The sequence below is a fragment of the Herpailurus yagouaroundi genome, unplaced genomic scaffold (assembly GCF_014898765.1).
Source record: "Herpailurus yagouaroundi ecotype Mexico unplaced genomic scaffold, PumYag 140, whole genome shotgun sequence".
Lineage (NCBI taxonomy): Eukaryota > Metazoa > Chordata > Mammalia > Carnivora > Felidae > Herpailurus > Herpailurus yagouaroundi.
The window spans coordinates 85661653-85678064 of NW_024412395.1; the positions used below are offsets into that span (position 1 = coordinate 85661653).

The 16412-nt window shown below is 45.5% G+C and overlaps 2 long non-coding RNA genes across 4 annotated transcripts in view; one reads left to right on the forward strand and one right to left on the reverse strand.

Moving 5' to 3' along the window:
- Positions 1 to 14956, reverse strand: part of LOC121030973 (uncharacterized) — a 41104-nt gene extending 26148 nt beyond the window's left edge. Inside the window, exon 1 of one of the 2 annotated variants that reach the window (XR_005790484.1) lies at positions 14897 to 14956. This is a non-coding gene — a long non-coding RNA (uncharacterized LOC121030973). Of the gene's footprint in view, positions 1 to 2380; positions 2488 to 14896 lie in introns of those variants that run through there. The other variant, XR_005790485.1, reaches the window with a different exon arrangement.
- On the forward strand, positions 370 to 15089 carry LOC121030972 (uncharacterized). 2 transcript variants are annotated; one of them, XR_005790483.1, is made up of 4 exons: positions 370 to 2323; positions 10540 to 10647; positions 11038 to 11174; positions 11575 to 15089. It is a non-coding gene; the product is annotated as an uncharacterized LOC121030972 (long non-coding RNA). The 2 variants fall into 2 exon arrangements; XR_005790482.1 differs by having other exon boundaries at positions 372 to 2323; positions 11038 to 15089.
- The last annotated feature ends 1323 nt before the right edge of the window (positions 15090 to 16412 follow it).

The following is a 16412-nucleotide window of genomic DNA, read 5'->3' on the forward strand; positions in this document are numbered from 1 at the left end:
ACGTAGAGAAATAGGAAGCCCTTCCTAATCACTACGCCCACACTGGCCCTTTTGTTCCATCACGAAACCACCTGTGCTATCCAGAGCCTTCCTTTGCTCCAGCAAAGATGACAGAAAGCCTTCACTGTACACAGACATCCAACGTCAGCCCCTTCATCTGCCACATTCCAGTATTATCTATTGTATTCTGTGCATCTCCAGCCAGAGAGGAGGACGAGCAAAGCTTTCCACAGTGTTTTTTCATGTGCCTAATCATCCCAGGCATGCCTCTGGTTTCCTCCCTGGCCCTCCAAGCTCAGAGTTTGTTTCCTTCTGTGGTGAATGTGGGCACGTCTCGCAGCTCAGGGTGGAGAGCCATGAATCAGGAGCAAGAGGCACTAAGAACACTGCGTTTCTGCTGCTTCCCCCACAAGTCCCAGACAGCCTCGTGGGATCCAACTCTGACCCCAGTGGAGTTCTTCATCCATGACTGGTGCCTTCAGGAATGTGTCTGTGGGCGGCAAGAAGAGTTTCAAAAGCAATAGAATGGGGCCACTGACTTTTTTCCTTTCTTTCCAGGCTGGATGGCAAGAGGGCCCTGAAGGTTGGTGAACTGCACGAGTAGGTAGACACAGAGGCCCGAGGCCTGCTGCTGAGTCATTTCAATCTGTTTCAGATTCGATTTGCTCAGTGCATGGAGAAGAACAAGGCTCCCAGTGGGGATATCATGTAGCTGGAGCCTAGAAGTATTTTCTTAATAGATGAAATTTAGAAAGAATTTGAATCTTCTGTGCTGGGGAGGTAGGTCGCCGAGCGAAATGGTTGGGAAAAGGAAACATTTGGCTCCAGTGATGCCAAAGGACATTTCACTGATCTAAATATTTGTCCAGCTGAATTGCTATGTCCACTGTCACCTGCCTGGAATCAATATGTTCAAATCAAACACGGTCATCGGCATCTGAGCGTGGAGAAAGAACTTAAACCTGAGCTGGCAACTGGGAGGGTGAGAGAGGAATCAGACAAGGAGCTAGGACAGGGGAGCTCTTTGCCACCAAGTGAGGGACCTGCAACAATGGTCAATCCCCTAGAGTTCGCATCTGGATCCCGTGATTCAATGACAAGCTTCAGATCGTCGAGGTGCGGTGAATAACTTTGATAGTCAAGACAGCGTATGCATTTTTTGAGAAAGACTTTATCTGTTGGAACAAACACTTGCTCTTTTTGCTTTAGCCTTGAACCTCTCAGGATGCAGACAGACCACTGTGCTCGGAAGGCGCGGACAAAGCTGAGCATACCGTTCTCCTCACTTTTTAAGGGGTTTTCTTAAGATGCCTGTGTCAAGGCCTTTTGATTCTGAGTCATATGAGTGTTCTCCAAGGGGGTAAAAAAAAAAAAAAAAAGGAGCACTTTTCGATTTAACACTGTTTCTCACCAAATGCATGCAAGTTGGCACAACAGGTAGCCCAGATGTTTACAGCCCCTGCGGCGGGTTCACAGAGGCACTAGCACCTTCCTAGGCCCTGCCTTACATGCAGTGTGGAATTAGGTGGTGAACCCATGACAGTGCGGGAGAATCAGGAAGGACCAGAGTCTCGCGGCTCCCATCGGCGACAGAGGAGTCTGCACATTTGTGTGGACAGCAGTGTGCCCAGGGGCCGGTTCCTGCCACTCCTGTCACCACAGCTATGCAGCCAAGGACACGTTGGATCTTGTGACCCACCCTCTGTGGACTGAAGGAAAAGCCCTTCTGGGCCCTATACATGCTCTTTATGTGCTTGTCCGGAAAGGAGAACGTAGCAAGATGCAGTGACCATTTTTGTCATCATTCTTAATGTGGTAGAGTGATTGCAAACATGTCCCCAACTCTTCACCCTGCCACGAAGCCACACCTCTGCAGCGTGACGTTGCATTTCCTCCCACCAGTAAGTGTCTCCCTGTGCTTGTAAATCTGGACTGGTCTTGTGACTCACTTTGACCAACAGAATATAGGGTCAGTGATGGTGCGCCAGTTCTAAACCTCAGCCTCAAGAGGCATTGAGCACTTGTGCCCTTTCTCTTGGACCCATGATTGACCTATGATTGTGCTCTTTCTCCTGGACCACGGGAGCAAGCTGCGCTGCTGGATGAAAGAGACACTGCCCCGGTCCCCCTGTCACTCTCCCTGACAGCCAAACAACTGCCAGACTTCTGAGTGAGGCCTTCCTAGACCAGGCATCCCTTGGCCCATCTGCCCGCTGACCACAGATCCGAGGAAGCCAAATCAGGATCAACCAAACCTGGCCCAAGTTAAGAGCACTGCCCAGCTGAGCCGTAGACCTGTGAGCAAAAGCAAATGCCTGTCGTGGTAAGTCATTAACTTCGGGTGACTTGTAACACAGCAAGAGCCAAGTGTTACACTTACTTGATTCAGGGAGAGGGCACAGCATGACGGGATGGTGTAATACCACCCTTCGGGCGTCCACGTACTCATTTATTCCACAGATCGTGGTTGAACTTCTGCTCTGTAACCGGTACTGCTCCAAATTCTGAGGATGCAAGGTCCCTGCTCTCTTCGAGTTTGCATCCCAGTCTGGGAACGCAAACCACAAATAAATAAATGAGTCAATAAAATAATAAAAATATCAGCTAGCAGTAATGCACAGAGCCGCTGAAAGGGCATGTGATAAAGAGTAACTGTGTGGCTACTTTGGCTTTATGGCCAGGGAAGCCTTCCTTCTTGAAGAAAGGTTTAATTTAGGCGAGAGGAGGTACAGAGCACAGAGGGCTTTTAAGCCAGGAAAAGAATTAAGATTTTCATGTCAAATGCATTAAGTGAGCTATTATCACTTTTTAATTTAATTTAATTTAATTTAATTTAATTTAATTTAATTGTTTATTTATTTTTGAGAGAGAGAGAGAGAATGCATGAGAGGAGGAGAGGAGCAAAGTTAGAGGGAGAGAGAGAGAGAATCTTAAGCAGGCTCCATGCTCAGCACAGAGCTCGACACGGGGCTCGATCCCACCACCATGAGATCATTCATGACCTGAGCTGAAATCAAGAGTCAGACACTTAACCGACTGAGCCACCCAGGAACCCCTAGTTATCACTTTTTTGAAACAAGAGTCTAACATAATGTGATTGATGTTTAAATGAATCCCGCTGGTGGCAGACATGGTTTTGTTGTTTTTTAATGTTTATTTTTGAGGGAGAGAGAGACAGACTATGAGCAGAGGAGGGGCAGAGAGAGAGTGAGACACAGAATCCAAAGTAGGCTCCAGGCTCTGAGCTGTCAGCACAGAGCCCGACGCAGGGCTTGAATTCAGGAACCGTGAGATCATGACCTGAGCGGAAGTCAGACACGTAACCGACTGAGCCACCCCGGCTCTCCCAGACATAGAGCAGTTTTCAAGGGTCAAAAGTGGAAGAAGAAAATCAGTTAAGAAGCTCCTGCAATAATTTAGCTTGGGCCATGGTTATAGTAATTAAGATTAAGAGAAACATGGTTTAGGGGAAGAAATAATCGGTCTTGGGATGAGTTCCGTGTGGAGTCAAAGGAGAGACTGGAATCCAGGGTAAGGGCAGGCCTGAGGGTTGGGCTGCTTGAGTCTTGGACGTCCATCCGTTAGGACAGGGAGAGGCCAAGTGTGTGGGAGGCCACATGGGCCTAAAGTCCTAGGGAGGGGTCAGCACTGCAGAATAGGTTGGGGGTCACTGGCATGCACATGCCACAAGCGTTGGACTAGATGAGGTCACTGAGGACAGTAATTAGAAAAGCAGCATACACAAGGATGAGCCTTGGGACACACCCCCACCGATGGGCCGAGCAGCTGAGAAGGCTCCCGCAAAACAGACTGAGAAGGAACAGAGAGTAAAGGAAGGGGCAAATGACGAGGGACATATGGTGTCACCAAAAAAATCAAGAGGGCAAAATAGAGAGAAAGGAGGTTCTACTCTATGGTATTGAATACTCCTGACTGATACAGAGGACAAGAACCTTCCTGAAACCATTGAATTTGGCAATTGAATTGCCCTCTCCAGGACAATGATACACCCCAAACATAAAATGGATTGTGAAATTATTCTCTAGTCTCTCTGTCAAAGCAGCCTTCTGTCACTGGATAGTTGAATTCCTTAATACCAGCTGTCCCCACTCCTCTTAATCTCTGTTCTCATAGGTTCAGTTATTCCTCAAATTTCATGATTTTCCAAAGGCCCAGAAATATGAAGACCCCTCAGGTGAATCCCTATAGGATTCTCTGGAATCTATAAGTTTCTTGAAAACAAAGATGGCATCCATCCTGTTTACACGGTATCCCAGCCGCCACTGCAGTACCCACCCACAAATAAATTCTCACAAAACTTGAGTCCATGAATAAACATTAAATCCCATTTGACCTCCTATCATCAATACTATACATGGCTTCTTCTGGTAACCAAGCTGCCACCACCTTATCCCCCTGTGGATAGATGTGAGGCATTTTTTCAATATTCTCCAAACTGAGGCTTCTCAGGGTTAGGATCCTGTCTCGCTCTTCAATCTGTGTAGCATCAAGTGCTGCTCTATGGCCAGTTTCCTGGTACTGCTAGTGACTTCTCTGATGTGGACTTCTCATTGGCCGACGAGACTTTCCTGGTGACCTGCCCATCCCCACGGTTGGGACAAATCGTACCCCCAAATTATGTCTGAGGGTCCCATCTCCCAGGACTTTACCTTTAAGATTTCATAAGTGTTTCTTGCAGAATTTTTCAGCTGCTTTGTATTCAATTCACACATATGCATGGTCTGTGTGGCTGGATGCTAGGCTGAGTCTGTGTCAGCTCGGCCCAAAACGTTGCCTGTGTCTAAAAGTCAAGGTTACAGTGCCTAGCACCGGTATCTGGGAGCATCCATGTGGCTTTGGGATCTCTGCAAGGGTATTACTTTTACCCTACAATTTTGACCTTGAGGCTTGTGTGTGAATCAGTATCAGAGTTTGTGCTTCCAATAGTTCATTTGGACCCTCTCTCAGAGAGGGGCATTCGGTAACCGTTCCAAATGCACCTAGAATAAATCAGCTGCTAATCGGAGGGCAACTCTGTTTCCCAGGACAAGCAGGTGTTAGGAGGCAGAGCACTGAAAAGTCAGCCTCAGTTGATCTGAACAAAAGGCCACCCTTTTTCACCTTTAAACTGATTTCACCTAGAATCATGAGGGTTTTGGCAACTTTTAAAGGCCTTGGTAATTATTCTGGGCTCACCCCTCTAACTTTCTGCTACCACTTTCTACCGTAAATAACTCACATTTGCTTGGCCTGTGAAAGGAAATTATCGCAGAAACAAAATCAGATTTTAGCTGAAGTCAAGACACATATTAAATCTGATGCTTCACAGATGAATACAAGCCCCTCCACCTCTGACAGCTTCTCCTGGCTGTGTGCAGACACTTAATAAATGCTTTTGATGAAGGTCCCTCTGTCTTAAAAGGAAATTAGATTGTTCTGACAATATCTCTTCATCGCTAAACTGCTGGTTATTATCCAGCAGCTTGTGATCCTCTAGGTGTTTGCAAATTGATTGTTTAATGTTTTGCATTCTTCTATGTCCACATTTCCAGGGTCAGCAGGCACATCTACAATTCCCAGTGTAGGTGATGTGTTTGTCCTTTGCTGGTCTTTGGGTGTTTCATTGAAAACACACACACACACACACACACACACACACACACACTGTTTTGTTTCAAAACAATTTCCCAAGCTCTTCCTTCGTTCACTTCTTTGTATTTACTGACTACCAAACATGTATGAACTAGCACTGGGCTAATCACTGGGGATACATTGGTATGCAAGACAGCATAAACGCTAGTGACTATAATTTCAGATTGTAGTTAGGACCGTGGATAAAATAAACAGGTGCTATGATGGAAAATAAATGTGACTGCCTTTCTGAATAGGAGCATTTTTTTTTTTCAACGTTTATTTATTTTGGGGACAGAGAGAGACAGAGCATGAACGGGGGAGGGGCAGAGAGAGAGGGAGACACAGAATCGGAAACAGGCTCCAGGCTCTGAGCCATCAGCCCAGAGCCCGACGCGGGGCTCGAACTCACGGACCGCGAGATCGTGACCTGGTTGAAGTCGGACACTTAACCGACTGCGCCACCCAGGCGCCCCTGAATAGGAGCATTTTAAGCTGAGCTCTGGAGAGTGCAAGAGGGAGGGACAGCCTTAAAAAGTGAGTAGAAGGAAGTGATGGATGCAAGGGCCCTGAGGTCCTCTTCTGGTCTAGCACCTAATGGAAGGCAAATGGGAGTGGACTTTGGAAAGAGGGTGAAATGAAGGTAAGGGGTGGTCATATTATCAGGAAGCTTACAGGTTGGGTGAACATCCATCCCAGTTTGCTAAGAACAGTCCTCATTTAGACCGTTGTCCCTGAGTAATTACTGATAAGGCTCTTTATTCTCAAAAGTGTCCTGGTTTGCATAATAAATTATATGGCCATCCTATTTTTAAAGGGCAGGCCAAAGAGTTGGGATTTTATCATATGAAAGATAGAAAATCAGGAAGGATATTAAGCAGAGATATGAGAGAATTTGATTTGTGTTTCCAGACTGTTCCACCTGTAGTCTAAAGGGGGCCAAGCATGCAAGTGAGAGAGAGCTGTAGTAAGGCTACTTTTGTGACCCCGGGAAAAGTGGATGGTCAACAGGGAATCACATTTAGAAAATATCTTATGCAGGGATGCCTAGCTGGCTCAGTTGGTGGAGCGTGTGACCCTTGATCTCAGGAGTGTGCGTTTGAGCCCGCCCCATGTTGGGTGTAGAGATTATTCAAAAATAAAATCTTTAGAAAATGTATGTATCTTATGTTAAGCAATAGTCTATCATCTTTTTCCTTTTCAAGCCCTCAGTGCTGGTTCCAGTAGACTAGACACTATGGTGCTCTGTGGAGGTCCCACCCCTTCGAGACTGAGCCCTCTCTTCCTCCAGCTGCCAAAAGTGTTAGCTCTTGACGGCTCACAGCTAAGTTCCTCCCCAGGAATTACAGAAGGGAGCTGCCTTACTCGAGGTTATGCCCCCTCCTGGGAACAGTGCACGTCTGATTAACTGGTTGGTATAGGGGTACAAAGGCCCCATCCCCTTGTCTCAACTTGGGACATCTCTGAAGGGCCATCCCAGCTCCAGAGCTCCAGGTAAAACCCACTGAGGCCTCTGTTGCGGGTGCATCACTGTTCAATCCCCTCACCCTCCAAACAGGGGCTGTTCCCACCGCACTGCCCCCAAAACACTTGCATGCAAATATCCGCTGCAGAGTCTACTGCCTGGGGAACCTGGCCTACAATCCCAGTGTTAGCACAACTTTCCATTAAAATATGTCTTTGGTGTTGCCTACCCTGACATCTCCACATCTAATCAGGAGGTAAAGCTTCCCTGGTGCTTTCTGCTGGGTATATAAAGAATCTTTTCCTATTGTCTTTTATGTCCTTTGTAAATTGAATCACCTACTTTGTTTTGACCTGGATAATTTTCTCTGCAAACAGTTGTTCTGGTTCATGCTACTGGCTTCCTGTAAACTGGCACCCTTCCCACTTTTTGCTGCATTCCACATGCTTATTTCAGATCTTGCAAAACAACAGCTCTTCTTTAAACACCTTGATTTTTGATTACCTAAATTTAGTTTCTTCTTTTTGTACTTGAATTATTTCCTTAGGGAATGTAAAGATCGCATAAATTCCCCCTTTATTTCTTTTATTCATGAGATTATTCCTGGTATTTCTATACAGTAATTTGAAATCTATTGAATACTGAAATAAATTACAGTAGGACCCCATTCTTCATAGCTCATTATCACCAAGAATGCACTGCATCATGGATTAAATCATGCTCTCCCAAAACATAACCACAACCAACAAAAGATGGATGCTGGGTCATTAGAGGATAATAAGAGAGAGTCGGCAATCTTTACAAAGTAACACATCACGTCTTCACTCCCTCACAGGCATAAGAGGGATAAACAAGCATGCAGGTCGGGGCGGCGGGGGGGGGGAATGCACCCTAGGAACGGGGAGGGGAACGTCCACACACTTTGAGCACAGGGGCTTGCTGATGCAACCTGGTGAGGTCTCTTAACTTGTTTCCAGTCACCCAGCCAGTTGAAGTTTCCCCATCCCACCTTTGCTCATTGTGAAGAGCACACGGAAGGAGGCAAAGACTCGCATATCTTATTTCTCCCCATTCATTCACTCAACAAATATTCTTGAGCACCTGCCATGGTGCTACGCCCAGGTAGCACTGTACTAGGCATAGAGCATGTTGGAAAACCATTCACGCTCCCTCCACCCCACCCCTACCACCGCCACCAATCATGACATACAATGTGTCTCTTGGTCCTGAATCCCAAAACAGTATAATAATAAAAATATTCCACTTTTTTGTTTTGCTTTTACTAAGTTTCCTTTCATTAAAAGTCAAAACTTCCATTTCAGGTTATCTGTCCTTAGCACAACTTCTACTGTGGAAATCTTTAATCCTCCAATTAAACTTTCCAGTTTTAGAAAGATTAAGTCAAAAAAAGTAGCTTCTTTAGTTGACCCAGAAGCAACCATTGTACCTAATACTTTTCAATCACTTGCTTTCACTTTTATTTCTGAAACATCGGTTATATGATGCACTTCTCACTTCCAGCTTATGTCATAGTAGAAAACATGTGGAAACCAGTTAAAACTTCAGCTCTGTAATTTATGAGCTGTTGGATCAGTCTCCTTAGTCTCTCAAAGCCTCAGTTTCCTCATCTGTCAAAGGGAAAGAACACATAATTTAAAGGATTTTATGAAGGTCAGACATTCCCTGCTCATGGATTAGAAGAATAAATATTGTCAAAATGTCAATACTGCCCAAAGCTATCTACACATTCAATGCAGTCCCAATCAAAATTGCACCAGCATTCTTCTCGAAACTAGAACAAGCAATCCTAAAATTCATATGGAACCACAAAAGGCCCCGAATAGCCAAAGTAATTTTGAAGAAGAAGACCAAAGCAGGAGGCATCACAATCCCAGACTTTAGCCTCTGCTACAAAGCTGTCATCATCAAGACAGCATGGTATTGGCACAAAAACAGACACATAGACCAATGGAATAGAATAGAAACCCCAGAACTAGACCCACAAACGTACGGCCAAGTCATCTTTGACAAAGCAGGAAAGAACATCCAATGGAAAAAAGACAGTCTCTTTAACAAATGGTGCTGGGAGAACTGGACAGCAACATGCAGAAGGTTGAAACTAGACCACTTTCTCACACCATTCACAAAAATAAACTCAAAATGGATAAAGGACCTGAGTGTGAGACAGGAAACCATCAAAACCTTAGAGGAGAAAGCAGGAAAAGACCTCTCTGACCTCAGCCGTAGCAATCTCTTACTTGACACATCCCCAAAGGCAAGGGAATTAAAAGCAAAAGTGAATTACTGGGACCTTATGAAGATAAAAAGCTTCTGCACAGCAAAGGAAACAACCAACAAAACTAAAAGGCAACCAACGGAATGGGAAAAGATATTTGCAAATGACATATCGGACAAAGGACTAGTATCCAAAATCTATAAAGAGCTCACCAAACTCCACACCTGAAAAACAAATAACCCAGTGAAGAAATGGGCAGAAAACATGAATAGACACTTCTCTAAAGAAGACATCCGGATGGCCAACAGGCACATGAAAAGATGTTCAGCATCGCTCCTTATCAGGGAAATACAAATCAAAACCACACTCAGGTATCACCTCACGCCAGTCAGAGTGGCCAAAATGAACAAATCAGGAGACTATAGATGCTGGAGAGGATGTGGAGAAATGGGAACCCTCTTGCACTGTTGGTGGGAATGCAAATTGGTGTAGCCGCTCTGGAAAGCAGTGTGGAGGTTCCTCAGAAAATTAAAAATAGACCTACACTATGACCCAGCAATAGCACTGCTAGGAATTTATCCAAGGGATACAGGAGTACTGATGCATAGGGGCACTTGTACCCCAATGTTCATAGCAGCACTCTCAACAATAGCCAAATTATGGAAAGAGCCTAAATGTCCATCAACTGATGAATGGATAAAGAAATTGTGGTTTATATACACAATGGAATACTACGTGGCAATGAGAAAAAATGAAATATGGCCTTTTGTAGCAACGTGGATGGAACTGGAGAGTGTGATGCTAAGTGAAATAAGCCATACAGAGAAAGACAGATACCATATGGTTTCACTCTTACGTGGATCCTGAGAAACTTAACAGGAACCCATGGGGGAGGGGAAGGAAAAAAAAAAAAAGAGGTTAGAGTGGGAGAGAGCCAAAGCATAAGAGACTGTTAAAAACTGAGAACAAACTGAGGGTTGATGGGGGGTGGGAGGGAGGAGAGGGTGGGTGATGGGTATTGAGGAGGGCACCTTTTGGGATGAGCACTGGGTGTTGTATGGAAACCAATTTGACAATAAATTTCATATATAAAAAAAAATAATAATAAAAAAATAAAATAAAATAAAGGATTTTATGAAGGTCAAAATGAATCCTGGCAGTAAAGGCTTGAACCATGCCTGACACGTGGTACATATTCTAACCATAGGTTCCCTTCACCTTTCCTGCCCAGAATGTCCATTCATTCATTCGACAAATTCACGTTGATGCTTAAATTGTGCAAGGCACTGCTTCAGGCCCTAAGGACATAAAATGGGTAAGTAGGACAATGTACCTACTGTTATGCAGCTTCTAGTCTAGTGGGAGGAGACAGGCAGTAAATAAATAAAAACATAGCAGGCAGCGATAAGTGCTAGGATTAAAATTAATCTGGAAATACATGGGGTGTGGTTGTGCTTTATGTTGTGTGGTCAGGGAGGGCCTCTCTGGGGAAGTAAAGTTTGAGCTGTGACATAAACGACAAGAAGAAGTAAAGTCAACTGAACATGTGAAAGAGGAGCTCTCTAGAAAGAGGATGTAGCTAGTGGGAGCCCTCAAGAAGGAACGGACTTGGACGACTTTCTACAAGGAGTAGGAGAGTGGTGGGCAGAGGCCTGACCATTGTGGGCTACTTGGTCAGAGGAAAGAGCTTGTATTTTCTTCTCAGTGCAATGAGGAGCCTGTGGAGAATTTAAAGCAAAGGAGGAACAGGATCTGACCTACATGAGTCTGAACCATCAGGAAGGATGGGCCAACAAGAGCAGAAGGAGGGAGATCATTTAGGAGGCTCTTGCGGTCACACAGGTAAGAGATGTAGGAGGCCTGGAGCACCATGGGGGCCACAGGGATGGTGAGAGGTACACAGGCGCTGGGGAGGTCTCAAAGCAACCGTCATCTACAGGTCTGCAGTTGGGCTGAATGGAGGAGAAAAGCAAGGGGCCAAGGAAGATTCCTAGGACTAGACTAGCCACAGAGGTGCCATTTACTGAGACAGAGGACACAGGGGCAGGAGCATATTTATGGGAGAAAAACAAGATTTCAGTGCTGGACATTAAAAGTTTGAGAGGCCTCTTCAACATCTAAGGGAATATGACTATAAAGCAATACATAACAGAGTATATGAGTGTGGGTTTCCAAAATGGACCAGGGCTTAAGAATAGGGGTATACATTTGAGAGACATGACTCTAACGATGGTATTTAAAGCCATAGAACTGGATGAGATTCCCCAAAGTAAGGATGTGGATGGAGAAGAAGAGGAGTCAAGGTGCAGATCCCGAGGCAAAGCAACACTTAGGGGTCCAGCCAAGGATTCTAAGGAAGAAAAGCCAGTAGAGAAAAACCAAGAGGGTATGAAATTACAAAAGCCAAGAGAGTGTTAAGCAATGAGGGTATGACTTACAACTGCTACAGTCACTGGGCTTACTTCACAAGAACACCATTATCAGGAAACCAGCATTATACCCAGTCACCCACCTGTCAACCCCAGGAGTCATTTCAGCATTCACTCCTCAGATATATCAGTGTTATGGGTCGCACTGTGTCAATAAAATAAGTTATGTTGGAGTCCTCACCCCGGTATCTCAGAATGAGACCTAATTTAGAGATGGGGTCTTTACAGAGGTAATCCAGTTACAATGCGGCCATCAAGGTGGGTCCTAATTCAATATGGCCAGCGTCTTATAAAAAGAGGACAACAGAGATACACCCAACGCCCAGGGAGACCGCCAACGTGAAAACGAAGGTCGAGATCAGGTTGATGGAGCAGAAGACAAGGAACACCAAAGATGGTCAGCCAACCACCAGAAGCCGGGAGACAGGCAAACACCGACTCTCGCTCGCGGCCTCATGGCCTTCGGAAGGGCGCCATGTCTCAATTTTAGGCCTCTCGTCAGAATTCCGAGAAAATAAATTTCTGTTAAGCCACCCAGTTTGCGACACTTTGGCCAGGCAGCTTCAGCAAACAATACAGGCCTTCAGCACGCTGTCACAGCAGGGGTCTCCTCTCCGGGTGGGCAAAACACAAGCTAGGTTTCTGGGACAGTGTTAGCTACTGTGGGATCCCTCTGTGGGCTTTGTGCTCAGGGTTTGGAAGTGGAACAGTGTCGCCAGCCCTTGTAAGAACACTTGAAACACAATCACACGAGGTGAGTAGTGTGAAGGCTACAAGCTTTAGGGTAAAAATGAAGCAATATGCTGGAGGGAAGCAAATCGGAGGGAGCATGTCTATTCAATACGGAAGAAGCGAGGAAACCTGCCATAAAAGAAAGCATCATTGTTCATGTGGCGTTCGGCCTCCAGAAGTAACCCCAGGTGGGGGGGAAGGTCCCCCTCCACTCTGCCTGCCCAAATGAGAGATGGCTTGTTTGGACAATGTACACACTTCAAAAGCCCCCTTTTTCACTCTGCCTATTTCTGTTCCCACAAGGCCCACAGTTTCTCTTTTTATCCTAAATTTATAAAATGCCAAAGAAAATATGACTTTTTAGAAGATTCAAAATCCGGAAAGTACCCTTAAGGTATTGCAGTTAAGCTGTTTTTGATGATAAGGAGCAGATACCCGCAAATGCGTTCAACTCGGATTGGGGGCCAGGGGACTGAAGTCAGGAAGCCCCATGAGGTAGTAAGAGAGACATTCTGTTGAAACCAAGATCTTCTGTAATAAAAATAGATCACACTTACACAGCATGCCAGGCACCCTGATAAATGCTTTACGTGTGTTAGCTGATTTCTTCCTCACAATAGCCCTTTGAGGGAGATACTGTACTTCTCCCCATTATACAGATGAGGAAGCCAAGGTAAAAACAAAACAAAACAAAGAGTAATGCCAAGGTTAAAAGCTAGCAAGTAAGGAGCCAGGATTTGAACCAAAATGGGCAGGCTTCAAGGAATGTTCCTTTAAGTACTGGTTTATGCTACTCCATGGGAATCCAAATGGAATGGAAGCAGATTAAGGATTTTCCCTTTCTCCCTCCTTCCGTCTAACTTTCTCCCCACTTCCTTCTCTCTCTCCTTCTCTCCCTCCACCCTCCTCTTTCCACTCTTCTCTTTACACCTCCCTCTGACTCTCTTAGTATTTCTCTTCCCCCTCTTTTATGTGTGTACTCTGTTCTCCTTTGCCTACTAACTAGTTTATTCTTTCTGTATGCTCTGTGTTGCCTTTTTGTACCCAACAGCTTCTACTTAATCCTAACTCCTACTCCCTTGTACCTACAGCCTGGACATGGCCCACTTTGGCTACTCCAAACTCACATTGGTCACTACCTCACTGGGATTTCTTAAGAATCCCAGCGCACAAAGTCCAATTGGCTCTGTCCATGAGCTGCCCCCCAATCCAAATGGCTATGGCTACCTACTGAGTCATAGGGGACGAAATATGGCGGCCCACTCAGGGCAGCCACCAAGAATGATGCCTAGTAAGCAAAGCATCACCTTCATTTTTGACAGAAAAACTGTCTGCTGATCACGTCTGTCACAGATAAGCCTGCCAGCCAAGTCCCCACCGCTCCCTGGCCCATGCCCGAGCATACGATGCCCCTGGTATAATAATGCTCACGTATGCTGTGCGCCTCTGTGCGATGTGGGTAGCTGATTGCAAGTGAATAAATGAGAATCTTGTCTGGCTCCTTCGAGAGAAGACAAATGGGCTGGAGTTGCGAGGCATATCGGAGAGAAGGGGAACCCAGGCATCAGGAGGAGGCAAAAGACAGAGAACCGCATCGTTCCGTGAAACTCATCAGAGATCTGCCTCTTTGACAAAGCAAGGTCTCCATCTGTCTTGGGAGTAAAAGCTGGACACCGGAAAAGAGAAGCGGCCTTGGTAAAAAGTCAAAGGGAACTCAGCCTAGGCCAGGGGTAAGCTCGTATTTGAACTAGAAAGAGAAATTCGATTCTTCTGGGAGAAAAGGAAAAGATGCTGAGCTACAAGGAGGCTGGGCTCACACAGCCAGATTAAGACATCTTGCCTAGAGCACATGGCGTCTCTGTATCAGACTTCTGTAGTCCCCAAACAGTGAATCAGTCTCTGCAAGAGACACCTGCACTCGCAGGCCTGGATACAGAAAGGTATGTAGAAAGCAAGTCTGCTAGCAATTTCTTTTTTTTAAAGGTGACTCTATTCCAAATAAAGTATTCAAATGATACATTATTATGTTTCCACATAATCCCTTAACAGATTTGAACAGCCTTATTATAGAGTTGGACAGGTGTTAGTATCTTGCTTTATCCCAGCCTTCCACACCTTGCAAGATCATTCAGCCTTCCTCCTGGAAATTTTGCTCTCGTCTTTAATACACTGAATTACTGAAAATAGGTTTTCCATATACTTGGAGAGCAAAAATATTTTTCTCATTAAAAATAGAATCACAACAGGCACATAGATATCTAAACAAAGGGTACCCCAAATCTCATATCCGGACAGCGAATCTATTTTTCAGGACTGCCACAAACATCTAAAAAACTCCCCTACCGCTCAAGCAGGATTTATGGAACTAGTATAATGTGTTGATGATTAACCTTGTCAACTTACTTCTCGAATAACCCCTCCTCGTTTATGCCCTGGTAGTAAAAGATTCCCTTCTCCTATGCAGGAAGTCCAGAATGAAAAGTGGGTTGTTGCCATGGCAACAGAACACAAGGCAGAGAACTCCAGAGAAGGGGGAGGTCTCTATACCCAAGGCCACAGCCACAAGAAAGCCCCAGGCCCAGAGTGGTGGCAGCAAAGCGAAGCAACCTGCTATGACTTCACACTGCCAGATGGCCCGCTGTTGACACAGGGTTCCCCCCAACTGCTAATTATTTGCATAACTCTGGATCATTCATTCAAAGGAAAATAAGGAATTCATTTAAATATGCATTGATATACTTACCAGTTTTTCTCTTTGAACAGCGTAGCATTGGAAACTTTCTCCACAAACATTTAACACAGTAGCCTTACACATAGAAGCTACTTAAGAGGGGTGTATGTAACGATTTACTGGGTCCCTTCTTGAGCTAGGTACTACTCAAGATACAGAAATGAAAAAGACAAGTTCCCTCTTCTCAGAGAGGGTAGACATGCACATATAATCAAGATCCATATAACCTTACATGCCACCTTGATGCTACAGCCTTGCCCAAGGTAGGGGGGGTAGGGGGGTTTCAGAAGACAGCCCTACCCTGGAGGAGAACACAAGAAAGGGGAATGAGGCGCAGAGGGTACGTGCCCCATACCGCCTGATCTGAATCCTGAGGATGATTGAAGAGCTAAGGGTGCTCCTTGATTGTTTGCTGCTTGTTTTTGTCTGCTCGCTCTGAGATACCCATGACAGACAGGATGGCAAGAGCGAAGGCCCAAAGGTAAACAGTAGCATGGGCCATGTCAAGAAAGCATAGGCAGTTTGCCGTCCGCGAACAGGAATGTGCAGGGCAGGGAATGGCAGGAAGTGAACCTGGACGCACAGGTCACCAAAGCGTTGACGGAGCATGGAAGTCCCTCCCCTGGGAGAGCCTGGACTGTGGTTTCTGGACAATGGAGGCACCGACTTGGCGAAGCCTGCTTTCTGGAAGGACTCTTTCGCAGCAGTATGGAGAACTGCTTAGCAGGTAGCACCGTACTCAAGAGGGCCAGCTCCAACGGGGCTTCAGACATCCAGGCAAGAGACCATAAAAGCCTGAGTCAGAGTAGGGTATTAGGGATGGAAAGGGTGAGGATAGATTCTAGAAACGCTGAGTAAGTAAAATCACATAGCTCCTCAGCATGACTCACCTCCCCAAATCCCTAAGACCCAAATCTCCATCCTCCTCTCCATACCAATTCGAACACTAAGAAAAACCTGGGCAAAGAAGGGTAAGATTGGCAACGACTGGCGCTCCTTCCATAGTACATGGCTTATACATTCATTGAACCACTTAAAATGATCACAGTCACTTTCAACCCTATTGGCTGAGTTGATGGACAGGCAAAAAACATTTCTTTCATGGATTTATTCCACTACACTGTTTCCAATCATCATGGGTCACAGAGGTCAGAAACAGAAAGGAGATTTTTGGAAAGATTCTGAACA